The 22,283-nt window shown below is 40.2% G+C and overlaps 1 protein-coding gene across 3 annotated transcripts in view; it reads left to right on the forward strand.

The window, feature by feature from the left end:
- Positions 1–22,283, forward strand: part of BLM (BLM RecQ like helicase) — an 87,621-nt gene that overhangs the window by 790 nt on the left and 64,548 nt on the right. Inside the window, exon 1 of one of the 3 annotated variants that reach the window (XM_042988007.1) lies at positions 1,836–1,880. The exons of the other annotated variants lie outside the window; for them this stretch is intronic. The gene's annotated coding sequence lies outside the window, so the exon portion shown is untranslated. Of the gene's footprint in view, positions 1–1,835; positions 1,881–22,283 lie in introns of those variants that run through there. 3 annotated transcript variants of the gene reach the window in all.

Here is a 22,283-nt window from a genome sequence, read left to right on the forward strand (position 1 = left end):
ACGCTCCAAAGGGGACTTGCTACATGGTAAGGGTTCTATTATCACCATCACCCGGAGAAGTAAGTAAAATTGTCCTCATTTTTGACAGGGAGAATCTAAAGCACAAAGAGCTTGTCCCTGTGTGGAAAGAGCTGCCTGACTCCCAGGCATCTGCCACAACACCAGGCTTCCTCTCATAGTCCTCACCTGCCCTCAGGTTACTCAGAACTTTGGGCACCTATTGGCCTGAGATGGAGCAGGCACCTGACAGCTCCTGGTGCCACCAATGTAGATAAGTAGCGTTCCTGTGCCCCTGTCAAGGTTAAGGGACAGTAATGGCAGAGCCTGGGTTAGAGGTCAGAAATTGGGAAAGAAGGCAGCAGTATTCCGTATGGGAAATGAAAATAGACCTAAATTGAACAAACATTTTGTTAGCGAGGCTGCTGTCAGAAAGTAGCTTATAGGGGCGCCTGGGTGGCTCAGTCAGTTAAGCGTCCAGATTCGGCTCAGGTCGCCATCAAATGATTAGTGGATTCAAGCCCCTCCTTGGGCTCTGTGCTGACAGCTCGGAGCCTGGAGCCTGCTTCGATTCTGTGTCTCTGTCTCTCTGCCCCTCCGCTCATGCTCTGTCTCTCTGTCTCTCTCCCCCCAAAATAAATAAACATCAGAAAGCAGCTTATGGTCTCCTTGGAAGAAGCGAAAATTTCTGGGTGTTGAGTTCCTTTCAGTGGCAGTCGTGATGATGATAGGTACCACATACGTTCTGTATCTTTTTTTTTCTTAATTTTTTTTTTATGAGAGAATGATGGAGGGGCAGAGAGAGGGAGTGAGAGAGAGAGAGAGAGAGAGAGAGAGAGAGAGAGAGAATCCTAAGCAGACTCTGCACTGTCAGCGCAGAGCCCGATGTGGGGTTCAGACCCACCAACCGTGGGTTGATCATGACCTGAACCGAAATCTAGAGTCAGGTGCTCAACGAGCTGAGCCACCCAGGCATTTCAGCGTTCTATTTCTAATCCACTGACTGGGAAAGGTAGCTCTTGCCTTCATTTTACTGATAAACCCAGAGTTAAAAAACTGGGCAAAGCCCATAGTGTTAGATGTGTAGTAAAAGAACAACATTCAGATAAATCATATGCATCCACTTTGGGGTAGTCAGTATTATCTGTGAGGAGGGAGGGAAGAGAAGGAGATGAGTGGAGTGAATGATGGATGTGTGTGATTTTAAATACATCCAAAACGTTTTATGTCTTTGAAAGAGAAACAGGACAGAATTTAACTTCTTAAATTTGGTTGGTGAATACATGGGTGTCAACTTTTTATTGTATGTTTGAAATTTAAAATTAAAAGGAATATGTATAAAAGTTAAACATAAATATATTGTTAATACTAATTTTAACTAAGGGGTGCCTGGATGGCTCAGTCAGTTAAGCATTGACTCTTAATATCGGCCCAGGTCATGATCCCATCATTCGTGGGATCGAGCCCCAAGTCAGGCTCTGTGTTGACAGTATGAAGCCTACTTAGGATTCTGTCTCTCCCTCTCTCTGCCCCTCTCCTGCTTGCTCTCTCTCAAAATGAATAAATAAATATTTAAAAAAATACTAATTTTAACTAAATAGATATTTTAACATCAATATATGTTTTTTATATTTTTATATATTTCTTTTTTAATGTTAATTTATTTTTCAGAGAGAGTGAGCAAGAGCTGGGGAGGGCAGAGAGAAGGGGACAGAGGATTCGAAGCAGGCTCTGCACTGACAGCGGAGAGCCCAGTGTCGGGCTTGACCTTGTGAACCGTGAGACCATGACCTGAGCCGAAGTTGGATGCTTAACTGAGCCACCCAGGCACCCCAATATATATTTCTCTTAAGGGAAAAAAGGATAGAACAAAGAGGTCCAAAGTAATTGCAAAATACTCTCGGGAGCTAAATGCTGAAAGCCCCAGTGGGTCCCCATTGCCCGTAGTGGGATCCCGAGGTTTTTAAACAGTCTCCAGCCACCTGCTATGTGCCTCAGACTTGGTACAAATAGTGCATAGACTACCCTTCACATCTGCACCCTGTCTGGAAGGTTTCACCTGGGCTCCAATTCAATGTTCTTTGGAAAGCTTCTCTACGATTTTCTTGAGTTTTTCCTTCATCTGGGAAGCCATAGACTCACCCCCACCTCCTTTTTAAATTGAGGTATAGTTGAAGCACAATGTTGCATTAGTCTCAGGTGTACATCATAGTGAGTTGACGACTCTGTATGCTAGCTCACCACAAGCATAGCTACCATCTGTCACCACACAAGGCTGTTACAGTACCATTGACTATTGCCTAGGCTGTACCTTTCAACCCCTAGACTTAGTCATTTCATTACTGGAAGCCTGTACCTCCCACTCATCTGTTTTGCCCATTTTGCCCATGTCCCTCCCTCCTCTCTGACAGCCATGAGTTTATTCTCCGTATTTGTGTGTCTGTTTCTGTGGGAAGTCACATTTTGTGTTTGTTTGTTTTTTTAAGTCTTATTTAAGTAATCTCAACACCCACGTGGGGCTCGCACGCACAAGCCCAGGATCTCCTACTGAGCCAGCCAGGTGCTCCAGGAAGTCCTAGACTTTTAAGAAGAAACCTTTTCTCGTGGGACTTACTTCACTAAGTCGTAATTATTTGTTGGCATGTCTGTTTCCTGCCAGCCTAGGAGCTCACTGAGGGGAGTAATCATGTCTTGCCCATCTCTGTACTCTAGTGCCTAGCACGATGCCTGGCGTTGAGTGAAAAATACAAGTTGAAGTCAATTTGTGAAAGGTCTTGGGGTTATGACGTGGACTTTGTTCTCTAGAATCACAAGGAACTATTGAGTTTTCTTTGTTTAAAAATTCCTGTATCTTAATGAAACATATTTGCAGTATCCAGGAAAATACTACAGTCATGATCGTGTCTTTAAATCATATCAGCTATTTTCCTTTTTCATGAGTCCTTTACAGATTTTAGCTATGCAGCCTTCTTAGCTGTAAGCATAATGCACTCATGATTTAGTCTTTTGTTTTCCCAATATTAAATTATTCCATGCAGCTACTCAGTCTTCATGGTTGCCATTTACCTTATAAATTATCACCGTATTCCACTCTCCTTGATTTAATAGGTATGAAATGTTGCTTCATACTATTAATTACTAGAAAAGTTGAATGGTTCTTCCTAAGTTTATTTAATGTCTATATATTCTGGTGAACTGTGTGTTTATACTCCTGGATCATTTGTTCATGGCAACTTGGATGTTCTTTGTATGGTTTTGTTTGTTTGTTTGTTTGAGTAGGCTCCAACATGGGAGCCTCGTGACCCTGAGATCAAGACCTGAGCCGAGATCAAGGGTCAGACACCGACTGAGCCACCCATGCGCCCTTCTTTGTATGTTTGTAATGTTAATCCTTTATTTGTTATTTTTGCTAATTTTTCTTTCTCAATTTTTTTGAGAAAGATACGTAATACCTTAGAAAGTACATAGTATATATAATTTAAAGAATAATTATTAAAAAATTATAAAGTTTAATTACACGTTAAAATTATGTAAACATAAAGATAATTATAAAGTTTCAGTTGCACATAACCCTCAAACAGATCGAAAAATAGGTATTACTGGTACCCCAGAAGTGTGGCTCCCTTCGTCGTAACTTCCTCCCCACACTAGAGACAACTACTCTGATTTTGTGGTAATTTTCTTGTCTTCATGGTATATTCTGTGTATGCATCCATAAGTAACATAGTTCAGTCTTGCCTGGTTTTGAGATCTACAAATAGGGTGAGAATTTATGTATTCTACTTTGTCTTGTTTGCTTCAACATTACGTTTGTGAGAGTCTTTCATATTGTAGATACAGGTTTTTTTAATTTTTTACATTATTTTTAGTAAAAATTTATGTGATCACTATAGAATATTCCTTTATGTGATTGTTGCTACAGTTTATCCATTCTGGAGTTTTTTTGTTTGTTTATTTTTATCCTTCCTGCTTTGATGGCATTTGGATTGGTTTCAGATTTTGGCTATTGATGTTGTTGTAAATTTCTTGTGCATATGTCCTCGGGTGCGTGTTCATGAATTTGTACACGTAACTCAGAAAACTACTGGGTCAAAGAATATGTGTACCTTTTACCTTCCTAAAGGCCAAATTGTTTTCAAAAGTGGTTGCACCTCCCTTCCACCAGTGTGTGAGACTTAACCATTGTCCCACATCTTTGCTAATATTTGATACTGTGTTTAAAAAAATGTTTTTTTATGTTTTTATTTTATTTTTGAGAGAGAGCGCGAGTGGGGGAGAGGCAGAGAGAGAGGGAGACAGAATCTGAAACAGGCTCCAGGCTCTGAGCTGTCACCACAGAGCCTGACGTGGGGCTCGAACTCACGAACCACGAGATCATGGCCTGAGCCAAAGTCGGAAGCTCAACCAACTGAGCCGCCCAGGTGCCCCCCATTTGATATCGTGTTTTTATTTTTGCCTCTTTAGTAGGTATATGTATAGTAGTATTTTCTTGTGGTTTCAATCCCCTAGACTATTGTGAAGTTGAGGACCTTAATTGTGTTTATGGACTGTTTCTGCATTTTAAAAGAGCCTGTTCAGGTTTTTTGTCTTTCTTTGCAGCTGTCTTACAGGAATTGTTTATACGTTCCTTACACTATTTGTCAGTTGTATATATTGCAAATGTCTTCTCTGTGGCTTTTAAACACAGATTTAATAATATGTTGGTCACCTGTTTTTAAAATATCTTTTATTGTGAAATATGTTCTATTTCATAGAGAAAAGTGCAAAGAACACCTGTGTATGAGTTAACATCGCAGGCCTGAGACTTCTCTTTAGAAAGTCCTGCTTGCAAGATTGGTTCTTGGCTGGCGAGTGGGAACTGGGCTTTTGAAACCTCTCCTACGTCAACATGGTTGTTTTGCCCACCTGGAACTCTAACGCCTGCTTTTATTCTGAGAGTCCACGTTTTTGGTGGGCAGAGGGTGCTTCTGGGACCAGCCCCCAATAAAAACCCTAGACTTTGAGTCTCTGACACGTTTCCTGGGGCAGAAATGTTGCACGTAGCTGCGTCTTCGTTGAGAGAATGTGCCCTCGTGAGAGGAGAGAGCACAGGAAGGTGGCACCTGGATTCCCCCAGACTCTGCCTGGTGTGTCTTTTCCCCTTGCTGATCTGGCTGTGTGTCCTTAGCTGTTGGTAGGACTATGTGCTGAGTCCTGTAAGTTATTCCAGCAAATCAGCGAATGTTAGGGCGAGGTCTCTGGGGACTCCTGAAATAGCTTAATGATGTATTTATCAAAGCACATACCCCTGTACTTATGTCTCGGGTAAGAAATAGGGCATAGCTAACACCTTCAGAAGCCCTGTGTGTGCCCTGTTCATCCTCTATCCCAAAGATAATCGTTATCCTGACTTTTGTGTAATCGGTACCTTGCTTTTCTCTGTACTCAGCTGTTTCAAAAGTCTTGGTGCTGTTCCAAGCTAAATGACACATAAAAGATTCTTAAATAATTCAATTTTATTTTTTTCTTTTTTGTTAGTGCTTTTTGTATCTTATTTGAGAAATCCCTTAAAATGACAAGTTCTATTCACTTGAAAGTGACTTATGTGTCTGGAGTGAAGTAGGGTGTAAATTTCCTTTCTTCCCCATGTAGATATCCAGGGTACCAGCACCAACTACCAAAAAGACTCATTTGCTAGTGTTCTGTGGTGATAAATGTCATAAATTGTTATAAATTGTGCACGGGCTTGTTTCTGGGTGCTTTATTCTCTTCCACTGGCCTTCCTGTCCTTACACCATCACCCCTATGTTTTTAAAGACTTTTTTTTGTTTGTGTTGTTAAATCTTTATATGTCTGGCAGGGCAAGCCTTGACCACAGACAGTTCTGTTTCTTTGTGAGTGCAAGTTAATTTTTAAAGAAATTTGTCCATTTCATCTAAATTTAATTTTATTGGCACATTATTCAGAATCTGTTATGACATTTTTTAAGTTTATTATTTATTTTGAGAAAGAGAGAGGAAGCACGAGGTGCGGGGCAGAGAGAGAGGGGGAGAGAGAGAATCCCAAGCAGGCTCTGCACTGTCAGTGTGGAACCCAGTGCTGGGTCAGACTCACAAATGGTGAGATCATGACCTGAACCAAAACCAAGAGCCGGCCGCTTAACCTACTGAGCCACCCAGGCGCCCCTGAAAACGATGTTTTAATGTCTGTGGGGAATGTAGTTAATTTTAAGTCTCTTCTTTCACTCCTGATACTGATTTGTGTCTTTTCTCTTGTTCTTGCTAAGTGTTTTCACAGAAACACTTCTTTCTCTTTTCTCATCAGGCTTAGTTTGTTTTATATCTTCTAACTTCGTTGAATAGATGCTTTCTGCTCATATTTAGCCTTCTTTTCTAACAATGAAGGCTGTACATTTCCCTGTCACTACCTCTTACGTTGCATATCACATTTTTATATGTGGACTTTCATTATTATTCAGTTCCAAATATATTCCAGTACCCATTGTGATATCTTACTTGATCCATGGTTTATTTGCAAGTATATTTACTTCCAAACATGAGATTTCTTTTTTTTTAATTTTTTAAATTTTTATTTTTTTTTAAATATTTTTAACATTTATTCATTTTTGAAAGACAGAGACAGAGCACAAGCAGGGGAGGGGCAGAGAGAGGCAGACACAGAATCCAAAGCAGGCTCCAGGCTCGAAGCTGTCAGCACAGAGCCCGATGTGGGGCTTGAACTCACAGCCGTGAGATCATGACCTGAGCCAAAGTCAGATGCTTAACCGACTGCACCACCCAGGTGCCCCTTACATTTTTTATTTTTAAAAAAATCTATGACAAAGCAAGATCAGTACAGTAATGAAATATCTGCTTAAGTGTACATTTACATTCATAAAAATAGTTTGTATGTTAGGTCGCAAGAAAAAGGTTAGTAATTTCCATAAAGTAGAAATGTTACAAACAATCCTTACCGCTATGCAACAAAACTAGAAATTTAAAAAGAAATTTTAAAACCCATATGGAACATTAAAACCCTTTAATTGAAGAACTGTTAGATGTTGGGGCACTTGGGTGATTCAGTCAGTAAACTGTCTGACTTCAGCTCAGGTCATGATCTAAATGGTTCGTGGGTTCGAGCCCCGAGTTTGGCTCTGTGCTGCCAGTACAGAACCCACTTCAGATCCTCTGCCCCCTTCTCTCTCTGTCCCTCACCTGCTGGCACCCTCTCTCCCTCTCTCTCTCAAAAATAAACATTAAAAATAAATAAAGAATGAATAAAGAACTATTGGATGGAAAGGAAATACAAATTGAAATAAAGGATTCCTGAAGACTAATGAAATGAAAACCTAACAAATAGGATTCTGTAAGATACGTATAAAGTAGTGGTTGGGGGGAAATTTATTGGCTTAAACACATTATAAACTTAGGGAAGAAAACACCTGAAGTAAATTCCAGACTTAGAAAGTTAGAATAAAAACAACAAAGTAAAACAAGAGAAAGCACAAGAGAATAGAAATAAAGATCGAAGCAGAGGTCAATGAGATGGAGAACAGAAAAACGTTTGATTGAGAAATCACAATCTTAGATCTTAGACAGTTTAACAAACCAGGTAAACTAATGCTAATTTAAGAAAATTGGGAGAAATCACAAATACAAAATAACAAATGACAAGTGGGAAAAAAATTTTTAATGATATTAATTTGCATACTTCTGTGTTAAATGAATTTGAAAATTCAAATGAAATGGATAATTATTTAGAAAAATGCAATTTACCAAAATTGATGCCAGCAAAGATTAGAAGTTAAATAACTCAATTTTCATAGCATGTGGTTATGAAAAAACTGTCTCACTGGAGGCAGAAAAACACACTAGATGTAAATGGTTTCACAGAGAAATTCTGTTGAAAATTTTAAGAGTCCAGATAATCCCAGTGCTAAATACATTGTTTCAGAGCATAGGAAATGAAGGAAAACTTCCAAATTATTTTTTTATTAGTTACTTTGTATTATTACAATCGTCAATTTAGTCGTCTTTAGTTGGTGAAGGGCTAAAGTGAAATAAAATTTGCCCAAAACTTTTCAGTCTTCTAAGATGTCGTTGGGTTTTGTTTTTTTAAAAACAACTTTATTGATCTACAATAAACTGCAAATATGTAAAGCATACACTTTGATCAGTTTTGCTATGAGGTACCATGACTGCAGTCAGGTTCATGAACATACTCATCTCTCCCAGAAGCTTCCTCGTGCCCCTTTGTAACGCCTGCCTCCTGCTCTCCTTCCCCTAGTTCAGAATGAAGAACTCCTATAGTTCTTAAACAAACAACAACCCAATTAAAAGTGGGCAGAGGATCTGAATGGGCATTTTGTCAGAGAAGATACACAGATGGCCAAAAAGCACATGGAAAGATGCTCACCACCGCTAATTTATTAGAGAAATGCGTGTCGAAAACACTAGATATCATCTCACACTCATTAGGATGGTTACTGTAAAAACAAAACAAAGACAACAAACAGAAAATAACAAGTGTTGGTGAGGATGTGGAGAAATGAGGATATGGAGAAATTGTGCACTGTTGGTGGGGATGTAGAATGGAACAGACACTGTGGAATGTAGTATGGCTATTCCTCAAAAAACGAAAAATAATAGAATTACTGTGTGATCTACAAATTCCACTTCTGGGTATATACCCAAAAGAATTGAAAGCAGGGTTTCAGAGATACTCGTACACACGTGTTCACAGCATCATTATTCACAGTAGCCAAAAAGTGGAAGCAACCCAGATGTCTGTGGACAGAAGAGTGGATGGGCAAAATCTGTGAGATCCATACAATGGAATATCATTGAGCTTTAAAAAAGGAAGGAAATTCTGTCACATGCTACAGCGTGAATAATCCTTGAAGACCATATGCTGAGAAACAAACCAGTCACAAAAAGACAAACACTGTATGGTTCCACTAACATAATCAAATGGAAACAGAAAGAATGGTGATGATCGGGGACTGGGGGAGGGGGAGGGAGAGAATTATTATTTAACAGGGATAGAAGCTCAGTTTTGCAAGATGAAAAAGTTCTGGCAATTGGTTGCACGACAACGTGAACGCACTTTATACCACTGAACTGCACGCTTAAAGATGATTAAGATGGTAAATTTTACATTATGTGTATTTTAGCGCTTTTGAAAATAAAGAAGAGGGGCGCCTGGGTGGCTCAGTCAGTTAAGCATCCGACTTTAGCTCAGGTCATGATCTCACGGTTGGTGGGTTTAAGCCCCGTGTCCGGCTCTGTGCTGACAGCTAGGAGCCTGGAGCCTGCTTCGGATTCTGTGTCCCCCTCTCTCTCTGCCCCTCCCTCCCTTCCACTCTGTCTCTCTCTCTCTCTCTCTCTCTCTCTCTCTCAAAAATAAACAAACATTAAAACAATTAAAAAATAAATTAAAAAATAAAAATAAAAAAGAGTGCACGAGCCAGCTTGAAGGAGCTCACTACTCCTAATCAAATACAAAACCATTTGAGCATGAAAATAATGACAGCAATAGATTACAACCCACCAAATACATGAGGAATCAATCCTTACTGATAAAAAGCGAATAGGGGAAAAGGGAAAGTTCTTTCCAGTAGCATGCCAGCTACAAGAGTGATGGATGGGGTTATGAAAACCATCATTATACGGCCGTACTGTTTACAGTCATACTATTATTTCTTCAGTCATGAGTCATTAGCGGATACTAAAACAGTTACTTTTTTCCAATTATCTTTTTATTATTGATTTCTGGCATAACTACATTTGGTTGGAGAACATGTGACTTTAATCCATTGAAATAGTTGGGACTTGCCTTATGGCCTAGTTCGTGGTCAGCTTGTGTAAGTGTCTGTTCTTGAAAAGAATGTACATCTTGTAGTTGCAAAGGTGGCGTTATTCAAGTCTTCTGGGTGGTTCCTGATTTTTGTAGTTGCTTGTTTTATCCATTACTGAGAGCTAATTTTAAATCTAGAATTATAGTCTGTTTCCTGTCATTCTATCAGTTTTGCTTCACGTGTCTGGCAGTTACTTTATGGGCCATACAAATTTAAAGTTGTCATATCTTTCTGGTGAATTGAATTCTTTGTCATTATAACAGTGGCCTGTTTATCTCTGGTACAGCTTTCTGTCTTAAAATCTGTTTTGTCTGCTACTAATATAAAAACCTTAGCTGTCTTCTGGTGAGTTTTCACGTTTTTTTAATCTTCTTACTCACTTTTGAGAGACAGAGCACGAGTGGAGGAGGGGCAGAGAGAGAGAGGGAGACACGGAATCCGAAGCAGGCTCCAGGCTCTGAGCTATCAGCTCAGAGCCTGAAGTGGGGCTCGAATCCACAAACTGTGAGATCATGACCTGATCCGAAGTTTGACCCTCAATCGATTGAGCCACCCAGGTGCTCCTTATCTTTTTACTTTTAACCTCTCTATACAACCCAGTGTTTTGGACATGTTTCTAACAAACAGCAAATACAGTAGTTAGATCTCATTTTTTAAGTTCGGATTGATAAACTTTTTAGCCAAAGTAATTGTTCAGTTTATATTTATTGTAATCAACAGATATTTTGACTTAAATCTACTACCTTCTTTTGTACTTTGTATTTTTTTTCCCTTTCTTTCCTTTTTAATAGCTTCCTTTTAAGTGAGTTTTTTTTTTAGATCATTTCATTTTTCCCTTCTAGATTTTAAGGTGCATGCTCTGTTTTTATACTTCAGTGGTTACCTAGAAAGCACAGCGTGCGTATCTGTCCCCTCAAGTCGTCAATTAATCAGCACCTCCCACCCCTCATAACACAGAGGCCTTGGAGCATATTAAATCTCTTTACCTCACTTATGTGTCATTACCTTCGGGTATTGTAACTGTTTGGTTTTTTAGCCCTGTTGCTTTGTGCAGTCAAAGTTTGTTTAGAGTTAGCCACATATTTCACCACCTCCTTGATTCTTTCAGTCCAGCCGTCGTCATCTGAGAACTTACATCTAGGCTCACTTTTCAACTACCTTAAATATTAAATACATCCTTCAGAATCTCATTTAATGAGACTCACTGGTGGCAGACTTGGTTTTGATTATTTGAAAATGTTTTTATTTCATCTTGATTTTTTTTAATAACAAGTTTGACTTGTAATTCACGTAGTCCGAAATTAACCCATTTAAAGAGTACAACTCAGTGGCTCTTATTATATTCCTAGATTTGTGCAGCCATCGTCACGGTTGATTTTAGAACATTGCCATCAGCCCAAAGAGGACCTCCACACCCCTTGCTGTCACCCCCCAATCTGCTCACCACCACCCTCCCCCTCCTCCCCCCAGGTAGTTACTAATCCACTTTCTTTATACAGATGTGCTTATTTCGGGCATTTCATATACATAGAATCGTACCATGTGTGGTTTTTTGTGTCTGGCTTCTTTCACTCGGCTAGTACTTCAAGGTTCGTCATTATCGTAGCATTTATCAGTATTGAATATGTATTTTCAGTTCTTTTGAGTATATGTCGAGGAGTGAAATGGCTGGTTACTCTGTGTTTAATCTTTTAAAGTGCTGCCAGACTTTTCCAACGCAGCTGCACCATTTTATATTCTCAACAACAGCGTATGAAGATTCCAGTTTCTCTGCATCCTCACCAACACTTACTATCTGTTGCTTTTGTTACAGGCAGTTTTAAAAGTAACAGCTTTATTGAGATGTAATTCATATATCACAAGATTCATCCTTTTAAAGTATACAATTCAGTCTCAATTTTTGAAGGACGTTTTTGCTGGGAAAAGAGTTCTAGGTTATTTTCTATCAGCACATTGAAAATAACATTCTGCCATCTTCTGATTTTCATTTTTGAAGAGAAATCAATTTTCTATCCAAATGTTGCACAATGATGTATTTCGGTGTGGATTTCTTTTTATCTATCCTGCTCAGAATTTGTTTGCTTTCTTGAATCTGAAGATTCGTCTTTCATTATGGAAACACCCAGCTGTTATCTTTTCAGGTATTAATTCTGACCCAGTTTCTCCTCTCTTTCTGGAACTAGATTGCTGTTTAGATTTCTGTAATACTTTCTTACCGTACCTTCATGTCTTCTTACTTCTCGTATTTTCCACCTCTTTTTTCTTTAAGTTTGTTTGCTTATTTTTGAGAGAGAAAGTGAGTGATGGAGGGGCAGAGAGAGGAGAGAGAGAATCCCAAGCAGGCCTTGCCCTGTCGGCACAGAGTCCGACAAAGTGTGAGGTCATCACCTGAGCCGAAATCAAGAGTCGGGCGCTCAACTGACTGAGCCACCCAGGCCCGCATCTACCTGTTTTCTTTCTCTCTCTGTGTGTGTGCATTTGTTAAGTCGACAACTTACTGTGAGGGATCTTAGATTTTGCCCTACTTTTAAACTAGCAAGCTAGCCTGCTACAGTTTTTTTTATACACACATACGTTCGCATTTATGTATGTACTGACAGAACACAAGACCGGAGACACAGATGGTTTATTACAGCAACAACAGCCCGCGATATCTTACATCAGTTCCCCGCGCCCTAAATCCCACGAGGTGAGGTGATAGGGGCTAGATGATACTGGTGCATACAGTCCAGTGCATCCCAGCAAAAGGAACACCAAAACTTAGAGACTCTGGGCATTTAAGGGTTGCTGGCACACCTGCACATCCTCCCTCCAGAGAGATTGCTCCTTACCCTAGGATGTGGGCGCATCTCTCCCGGATGGGATGGGGAAGGTGCCTCAAGGTTTATTACCCTGAAATGTAAGGAAATGTCTCCAGGGAGAGGAAGGAGAGGGCTTTGTCTTTGTTACTGTGGGATGTCGCTGGGGAGATATGACTCTAGATCTCTCTGGAGGGATATGCCGTCTCTAGCTGCCAAAGACTTAACATGTCCTTTGCTCAAAAGACTTGGACCATGTAGGAATGTGAGAAATCCCTGGAGACAGATCCTGGACACGTTCTTCTGATTTTCCCTCCCGTTTTCTAAGTACCCCTTCAGTTGTGTGTAACGTGCTGGTAAATCCATTCACTGAATTCTTCTTTTTGGTTATTGCACTTTTCATTTTTAGAAGTTCTCTTGGCAAGGTCATTTTTATAGTTTTCTGGTTACTGCAGATAATTCCAAGCTTGTCTTTGATTTTTCTAAGCACAGTAAGTTTAATTGCTTTATATACTTTTATGCCCAATACTGTTTGGCTTTCTTAGTACAACTAATTCTTCTTCCTGGTGCCTCGTTTCCTTGTGTGCTTGGCTGTTTTTTGTCTGTGTTTGCTACATATTGTCTTGAAAAATTATTTGTGGGAATTACTTAAGGCCTAAGGTAAAGGTACATTCTTCCGGAGACATTTTTGCATTTGTTTCTGCTTTGCTTTAGGATGCTTTGGCATTAGGATTGCTTTACTCTAAATTCATGACTCAAAGTTTTATAAAATTATTCAGATGTAAAAATTGATTTGAAAATATTCTCGGGGGGCGCCTGGGTGGCGCAGTCGGTTAAGTGTCCGACTTCAGCCAGGTCACGATCTCGCGGTCCGTGAGTTTGAGCCCCGCGTCAGGCTCTGGGCTGATGGCTCGGAGCCTGGAGCCTGTTTCCGATTCTGTGTCTCCCTCTCTCTCTGCCCCTTCCCTGCTCATGCTCTGTCTCTCTCTGTCTCAAAAATAAATAAAAACATTAAAAAAAAAAAAAAAAAAGAAAATATTCTCGGGCTTGTGGGTTCAGGGTCTCTCCCTCTCAGTCCTTCAACAACTGGTGACTTTCCTTCACTTACAGATACCAGCGATAGAAATGGCATTTAATTTTACTTTACCCCTTTGGGGTGCTGGTTTTATAGCAGAACATTTCCCACCCTGGTTAGGCCTTAACTCGGACTTTGTCCATCTTTTCACTCCAAGGCTGTCAAAACTGATGTCTCGATTCTCGGAATTAGACAACCGTCTTAGGATAAAAGCAATTTCAGGGCTTTCCGTAACTCTCTGATTGCTCGCTTTCGTTTACATTTTGGCCTGATAATTTTTTTAACTTCTTATCAGAGATTTGATGTATTTAATAAGTCCTTTTTTTACTCAACAATAATCTAGAGCAACTCTCAAACTTCTTTTATAAAGGGCCAGGTAGCAAATATTTTAGGCTTTGCAGACTAGATAGTCTTTTGTGATAACTACCCAGCTGTGGTGCTAAAGCATCCATAGGTAGTATGTGAGCAAATAAGCATGGTTGTGTTTCACTAAAATGTTTTTTACAAAAACCGGCTGCAGGCCAGATTTGGCCCGTGAGTCATAGTTTGCCAGCTCCAGATCTAGAGTCTATTGCTTACTGAACATCCCAGTAACACTTGTTAAATACTGAATACTTTCCCTGTTTTGTTGTGTTTCTTTCATCACACATTAAACATGTTTTAGAGACTAGATTTTCCTGTATTTCTTTTTTTTTTTTTAAGTTTATTTTGAGAAGAGGGGGGAGAGGAGAGCATGTGGGGGAGGGACAGAGAGAGAGGGGGAGAGAGAATCTCAAGCAGGCTCCACACCCTCAGCGCAGAGCCCGACCTGGGGCTTGATCCCATGAACCCTGAGATCACCTGAGCCAAAACGAAGAGTTGGACACTTAACCAACTAAGCCACCCAGGCACCCTTATTTTTCTTTTTTAAAGATGAGTACCATGACATTTAAATGACTGTTACATTTAATATGATTGTATTTCTAATGCTAGTTACAACCCCAGTGTTACTTAATATTCTTGTCTTGTGCTTTTGTCAGATGAACTTTAGAAGCATTTTTGTTGAGTTTTGTGAAGTATTCTGTGGTGTTTTAATTGGAATTTTGTTAAACTCACGAATTAATTTATGAAAAATTGTTATCTTAATGATGTTTAAACCTTTTCATTGAAGAACATGAAATATTTCTCTATTTTTTTAAATTTTTCTTTTTTTCTCCCAGTAATATTTGGTCATTTTCTTTATATCATGAAGATATATGTCTTTTGCTAGGTTAATTGGTAGTTTAATACTCATTGCTATTGTTAACTGAATGCTTTTTTAAAAATTGTATTTTCGGGTTAGTTATTACCACTACATGAGAATGCATCTGACTTCTGTGGATTTATATTTATCTTTTATTTAACCATTTTGCTGAAGTTTTAATTATCTATTGTTATGACTGATTTTCTTTGGATTGTGTTGGTATATAATCATATTGTCTGCATGTAATGATATTTTCATCTATTCTTTTCTAGTATTTCCTTTTTGAATAATTTTGAATTGGCAAAAATGTCCACTATGAGAGTGAAAATAGGAGAACAGCCTTGTTTTTTGCCCCTATTTTTTCATGGATTCACCCCTATTGTAAAATACAAGATAATACAGTGGGTCTCAATTTTAACTTCTTTTTTTTTTTTTTTTTTGTCTTTTGTCTTTTTTTTTTTTTTTTTTTAAGTGGGCTTTATGCCCAGCACAGAGCCCAATGTGCAGCTTGAACTCACAACCCTGAGATCAAGACCTGAGCTGAGATCGAGTTGGATGCTTAACTGACTGAGCCATCCAGGTCCCCTTTGACTTTAACTTTAATTCTGTGTTTTAATGTCTCAGAAGTGGTTTGAGTTTTATCAAATGGCTTTTCAAAAATGTACTAATAGTACATACTGTATGATTCTCTATATGTGAATTAGGCAAAGCTAATCATTGGTGATACAGTCAGATAGTGGTTACATCTGGCATATATTAACTGGGAGAAGGAACAAGAAAGCATATTGTGTTAGAAATGTTCTGTACTGTGATTTGAGTGTTGCTTTTATAGGCAAATATATAAGTAAAACCATATTGAGATGTTTAAGATCAGTGCACTTTACTGCATGTATGTTTTACCCCAATAGGTGTTTTTAAAATCTGTTGATCTGATCATACTGATTGAAAAAAAATTTTTTTCTGTTTATATTTGAGAGAGAGAGTGGGCATGTGTGCTCGCACGCAGGAGAGGGACAGAGAGAAAGGGAGATAGGGGACCTGAAGCAGGCTGTGTGCTGACAGCAGGGAGCCCAATGTGGGGCTCAAACTCAAAACCGCCAGATGATGATCTGAGCCAAAGTCAGGTGCTTACCTGACTGAGCCACCCAGGTGCCCCTGATCACACTGATTTTTATCGATTAAACTGTTAAAATGATATATCGTTAATTTAAATACATTTTTACTATTGATTTTAAAAAGAGAGACCATTAAAAACCCGTGTAATAAAAACAGTGATACAGAAGATCTTTGGGCAAATGGACCCAGCAACCACCTGATACCCAGTAATTAATAAATTTTGCTTCTTGTGGGATACAGTGGGATTACAAGTTTTGACAGCTCTGCTTTTCTTAGGTAAGTCATACAGAGCTATGCCTCTTCCCAGAAGAAACTATGTATGGCAATAAATGGAAGAAAACCCACTTTTATAAGATCCTAGTCAAAAGTCTCTCTCTGTCTAGAAATTGTGTTTGCTTGATGTTTGATTTGATTACAGGAGAGAGGTGTTACTTTCCCCTGGTGCCCCATCGAGGTGACCTTGAGGTTCATAAGGTTATGATTGGCTCCCGCTCTTGCCCTAGAAGGTAGCTTAGCCTTTGAACAGTAACCACATGGAGCTCACCCCCGAAACCTCCACTTCTAGCGGAAGACAGGAAGCAGTGCAAGACATACCTGAATGTTAGTTGGCGCTGAATTTCTTAAGAGCGGTCTTTTTGGCCGTCTGTCCCCCGGTCCTGAAATAGCCATCTCAAGACAACAAAAAGAATAAAAGGAAGACTTGACCTAGAGAAAAGGTAGTACGGATTTTGATAGATCCCAAAATAGCAATAGTCTATTTTGATCCCAAAATGAGCAATAGTCTCATTTATTTGAAAGAAGAGGAATTCTGCCTTTAAAAAAAGAAAGAGAACTTCGCTTCCTTTGTCCTATGTCTTGCTGTTTTCCTGCAGTCTCTTTTTAACCTTTTGTTGTAATAACTGCGTGTCGCAATAACAATGCTTTTCCTGCTAGTGTTACTAGGACGTTGTCTGACGGACCTGGTTAACTCAGATCATGTGCTCCTTCCACTAACTTCTTACATTTTTGTTTTTGTTGGTTTTTAAATGCTGGAAAAAGTTAACAGTTTATTATAATTTCTTTTATTTAACAACCGAGGAAGTTCGTGGCCACCAGCAGTTCCAGTGCAATTTCAGGGGTGGGGAGAGTTCAGGCGTCTCTGTTGGAGCTGTGAGTGTAGCGAACCGTGTAGGTGAGATCCGCATGTACTTTTGATAGCGCCGGTGGAGGGATCCCTCCGAAATTGACTTCATTAGCCTCCCGCGCAGCAGACTGTCCTGGGCCATGCAAAGAGGCTTTTATTGTTCCAGATGTTAGCGTAAGTCCACGACCGTCCAAAGATAGCAGCTTGGCACGTGATGTCAGGGCCTTAAAGGACATCGTCAGTTTTCTCTTCTCCATCCGTTAAGGGTTCTTTAAAAAAAAATTTTTTTTTTTTAACGTTTATTTATTTTTGGGACAGAGAGAGACAGAGCATGAACGGGGGAGGGGCAGAGAGAGAGGGAGACACAGAATCGGAAGCAGGCTCCAGGCTCTGAGCCGTCAGCCCAGAGCCTGACACGGGGCTCGAACTCACGGACTGTGAGATCGTGACCTGAGCTGAAGTCGGATGTTTAACCGACTGAGCCACCCAGGCGCCCCTCCATCCGTTAAGCGTTCTTAGGAAATTCTGCTTCAAATCCACAGAGATGTTAGTAGCTTCCTGGTGAGGCCGGGGCGCAGAATCTGCTGCCCGCTTCCATCTACCTAAGCTTTTGTTTTTAAAATCAGTGTTGCTATTTGTACGTTTCTTAACAGCCAGTTTTGAAGGTAAGGCTTCAATCTTACAATGTTCAAACCAAAAAGGTATTTCTCATGTCACATGTGAATGAAAGTTGCTTGGGTCTTGTATGCTGAGGATCTTATAAATGCCGTGTCCCTCAAATAGTCAGAAGTAATTCTGTTTATTACTACAAATGTGATACTTTTTTTCTAAGCTACTTGTAGACTTTTTTAAAAAAATTTTCCTTGTGGAGGCGCCTGGATGGCTCAGTCAGTAGAATGTGCAGCTCTTGATCTCGGGGTCATGAGTTTGAGCTCCACACTGGAGGTAAAGCGTACTTAAAAAACGATAATAATAAAATCTTTTAAATAAAAATGTTCCTTGCAGTTTAATGCCCTTAGACTACTTCTTAGTATCATGACCTGTTTGTTAAATAAAGGCCCTTTCAGTTTCTGGCCTACACTATTTTTGTTTATTCAAGACACTGTTCAGATGGGACTCTTAATCCTTTATTCTTTGCCATTGGTTTCTTTTAATTCAAAAGACTTTAAGTCTCATTTGCTGGGTGTATGTTTTGTATTCCAGCACTGGATTGTTATCATCCTCTTCCTTCTTTTCACTGATTTATTTATTCTGTCTGTGCATGGATATGGTCTTCTGGTTTATTATGTTTCATTCGGTAAATTTTTTTGCACTGTTGAATTAGTGTTTTGTTTATTGCAATGGCTTAAGGATAACTTTCCCCCTTAAGTAAGAGAAAATTGTGATCATTTTCCAAATTATACTTGTGATTCCTGTGATGGTCTAATTCGGAGATTTACTTTAAAGTTTTCTGGGCTCATTGCTTTGTTCCTCTCCTTCAGTATTGTAGAGCCTTTCGCTGGTCTCTAGTTTCAGTTTATTCTCCTCCTTTAATTTTATACCACCGATACTTGCTGTTGTTGGTAAATAATTTTGTGTGTGTCAGACAACTTAACGATGTTTTAATGGAGTGTACAAAGGAGACCCCTTTTTGCTTCTCACCGTTCGCCGTCTTCAAAGTGTTCTCACTGAAGGATTTGGAGTAGAAAATTGTGTACTTGCTACCATGCTTTGGAGTATGTCTCTGGCTAACGGTTGCTACCCTGTGGCAATAACCAGAGTCATGTGGCTTAAAAGTAGGGGCCCCTGGGTGGCTTAGTCAGTTGAGTGTCCGACTCTTGATTTTGGCTTAGGTTCGTGGGATCGAGCCCGGCGTCCAGCTCTGTGCTTACATCCCGGATTCTCTCTTACTGCTTGGGATTCTCTCTCTTCTCCTCCTCCACTTGTACTTGCATGCGCACACGTGCGCTCTCTCTCTCGAAAGAAAGAAATAATAAAACATTAAAAAAACTAGAAGTAGAGAATAGCCCAGGGTTAAGGCTGCCTGCGTGCCAACTATAAATCCATAATGTTATCACTACAGTTATGAAATATTTCATCAAAATTTGTACTATCGAGATGGCTATATACACATATCATCATGCTGCGGAGTAATGTTAGAAATCTCTGTGAGAATACCATGGCTGGTTTTGGAGCACCTGGGGGGCTCGGTCGGTTGAGCGTCCGACTTCAGCTTGGGTCATGACCTCACGGTCCGTGAGCTCGAGTCCCACATTGGGCTCTGTGCTGACGGCTCAGGGCCTGGAGCCTGCTTCGGATTCTGTGTCTCCCACTCTCTCTGCCCCTCCCCTGCTCATGCTCTGCCTCTCTCTGTCTCAAAAATAAATAAAAACATTTAAAAAAAATAAAAAAAAAAAAGAATACCATGACTGGTTTTGATCCAAAAATAAGTAAGACGTGGAAAATTCATAGAAGGATGCGATAGAAACTATGAAAACTTAGAGGGAATATAGGACAAGGTTAAGTAAATGATACTATGGACCATTTTGTTCTTAGTGTCTTAAGGCTGGAGGTCTGTGTGCCTCTGCCCCCCACATCAGCTGCTGAGGTTGAAATTCTGAGAGGCAGCAGTGTGACTTCAGTCTTTCTCATTTAGACTGTGAAAGACTTCCACGTTGGACGGACCTTGGAGAGAGCATATTTAAGCAAAATACTAAGCCTTTTAAACTAGATGCAAAATGGGGAGGTGCCAGGATGCCTGGCTGGCTCAGTCAGAGGAGCATGTGACTCTTGATCTCGGGGTCATGAGTTTGAGCCCCACATTGGGCATAGAACTTACATTTAAAAAAAAAAAGAAGGTACCGAAATGGGAAGGTGCCTTTGGACACACAGAGACTGTGGTCTTAACATATTCTCTACGAGGGGTGCCTGGGTGACCCAGTCAGTTAAGCGTCTGACTCTTTGTTTCAGCTCATGATTTCACAGTTACACAAGTTCAAGCCCCGCATTGGGCTCGCCCTGACAGTGCGGAGCCCGCTTCGGATTCTCTGTCTGGCGCTGTCTCTGTCTCTCAAATAAACTAAAAATATATATATATACACCACGAAAAAAGAAATCAGGGCCCTTTGGGGAAATGGCTGATTCTAAGTCTGGAGCAAAAAATGCAGAAGATTAGCCTGGGATATCTTTTCATTCCAGATAGTGAGGGAGCCCGCAAAGACTATTTTAGGACTACTTTAGCAAGGACTATCAAGGTTACGTCAAAAAGACTAAAGAGGCTCCCGCTGGCCAAACATGAAACAATTGGAGAATCAGTAAGGACGATAAGTGTATTGGACTAAAATATGCCTAAAGCGGGAGCACGTGGGTGGCACCGTCAATTAAACATCTGATTCTTGGTTTTGGTTCAGGTCATGATCTCATGGTTTGTGAGTTCGAGTCAGGCTCTGTGCTGGCCGTGTGGAGCCTGCTTGGGATTCTGTCTCACCCTCTCTCTCTGCCCCTCCCCCATTTGTGTGTGAGTATGTGTGCCCTCTCTATCTCAAAAGATAAACTTAAAAAAAAATAAAATACACTAAATATGTTTAACCTATGAGTTTATAATAATAATGAAAGATAATTGAGCATAATTGAAGGTTGTTAGAAAATCAAGTCGTTATTTTGAAAATTAATAAGGGCAAGACTCTAACATCCTGTCTTTCCCACGTGAACTGTAGTATACTAGGTAACAAAATAGTAGATTAGAGAAGGCTTCTCTTGATAGAAATATTCAAGATAATGAAAAAGGAGGGATGACAGGATTCAAATACATCATTTTAGGGGCACCTGTGTCTCAGTCAGTGAAGCATCTGACTCTTGATTTTGGTTCAGGTCATGATCTCAGGTTCGTGAGATCAAGCCCTGAGTCAGGCTCCGCGCTGAGCATGGAGCCTGCTTGTGATTCTCCCTCCCTCTGTTCCTCCCCCGCTCACTTGCGTGCATGTGTGCTCTCCTCTCTGTCTCTCTCTCTCAAAGATCAATAAACATTTTTTGAAAAAATGAAAATAAGGGAAAACAGGGGTGGCTGGTTCAGTCAGAGGAGTCATGTTGCTCTTGAGGTCACGAGTTTTGAGCCCCACATTGGATGTAGAGATTACTAAAATAAATAAGTAGACTTTAAAAAAAACCAAGTGAAACAGTTGTTAAACATAGTTTATTTTAATGATCGGTGAGTGGATTGTGATTTATGCAGAGCGTCATATTTCCGTGAGTATCATCTGGTGTTGTTAACCCTTCCTCCTCAGTTACATGGCATTAGATAAAAGTAGGTTTCTGATAAAGAGGGAATGGGAGAGGGATTGTAACTATCAGCTCGAGTGAGACTTTTCTTTTCATGTTTATTTATTTGGGGGAAGAGGCAGAGAGAGAATCCCAAGCAGTCTTCGGACTGTCGGCTCAGAGCCGGATGCAGGGCTTGAACTCGTGAACCGTTAGATCGTGACCTGAACCAAAATCAAGAGTTGGATGCTTAACTGACCGAGCCACCCAGGTGCCCTGGAATGAGAATTTTTAAGCCTAGATTTCAGCTCTCCCGTCTTCCTTCAGCCCCAGGAGCTTTCGGGTCGCTGAGGCCGTGCGTTACCCTGTGCTGTGTTCAGCGATTTCACGCTTGTCACACGAGGGATGTAAATCTGCTTGGTAAAGAGTACTCTTTCAGGCTGAGACTTGATAATGGTGAAGTCTGGCCTCTTGCTGGCAAACCGTCGTTCTCGTCGGTGATCCCTGTCTTCTTTTCCCGAGTTTCCCCTCGGGCCGAGAACTGCGTTCATCTGTCCTTTGGGTTTTCAGGGTGCCTTTTTCAGTTTCTCACACCGCCCTCCCCGGGCAGCTTCTGCTTGCTCCGCAGGCCCAAGCCGGGTCCGGTTTTCCTCCAGATCAGTTTCCAAATCATCTCTTCTCTGATGTCTTTTGTGCTTATTTTAGCATTGGGGGAGTCCAGGTCATTTTGCTATTTAACTAAGCCTTCAGTGAGTTAAAGGTTATACATTTTATTTATTTATTTTGTCTTCAAGTACGTTCCATCTGTTTAATTCCTCATGTCATTCTTATGAGACCAAATTTACATTGTGACATCCTTGCATAATCTCTCCTATCCACTT

The sequence above is a fragment of the Panthera tigris genome, chromosome B3 (genome assembly GCF_018350195.1).
Source record: "Panthera tigris isolate Pti1 chromosome B3, P.tigris_Pti1_mat1.1, whole genome shotgun sequence".
In the NCBI taxonomy this organism is placed as follows: Eukaryota; Metazoa; Chordata; class Mammalia; order Carnivora; family Felidae; genus Panthera; species Panthera tigris.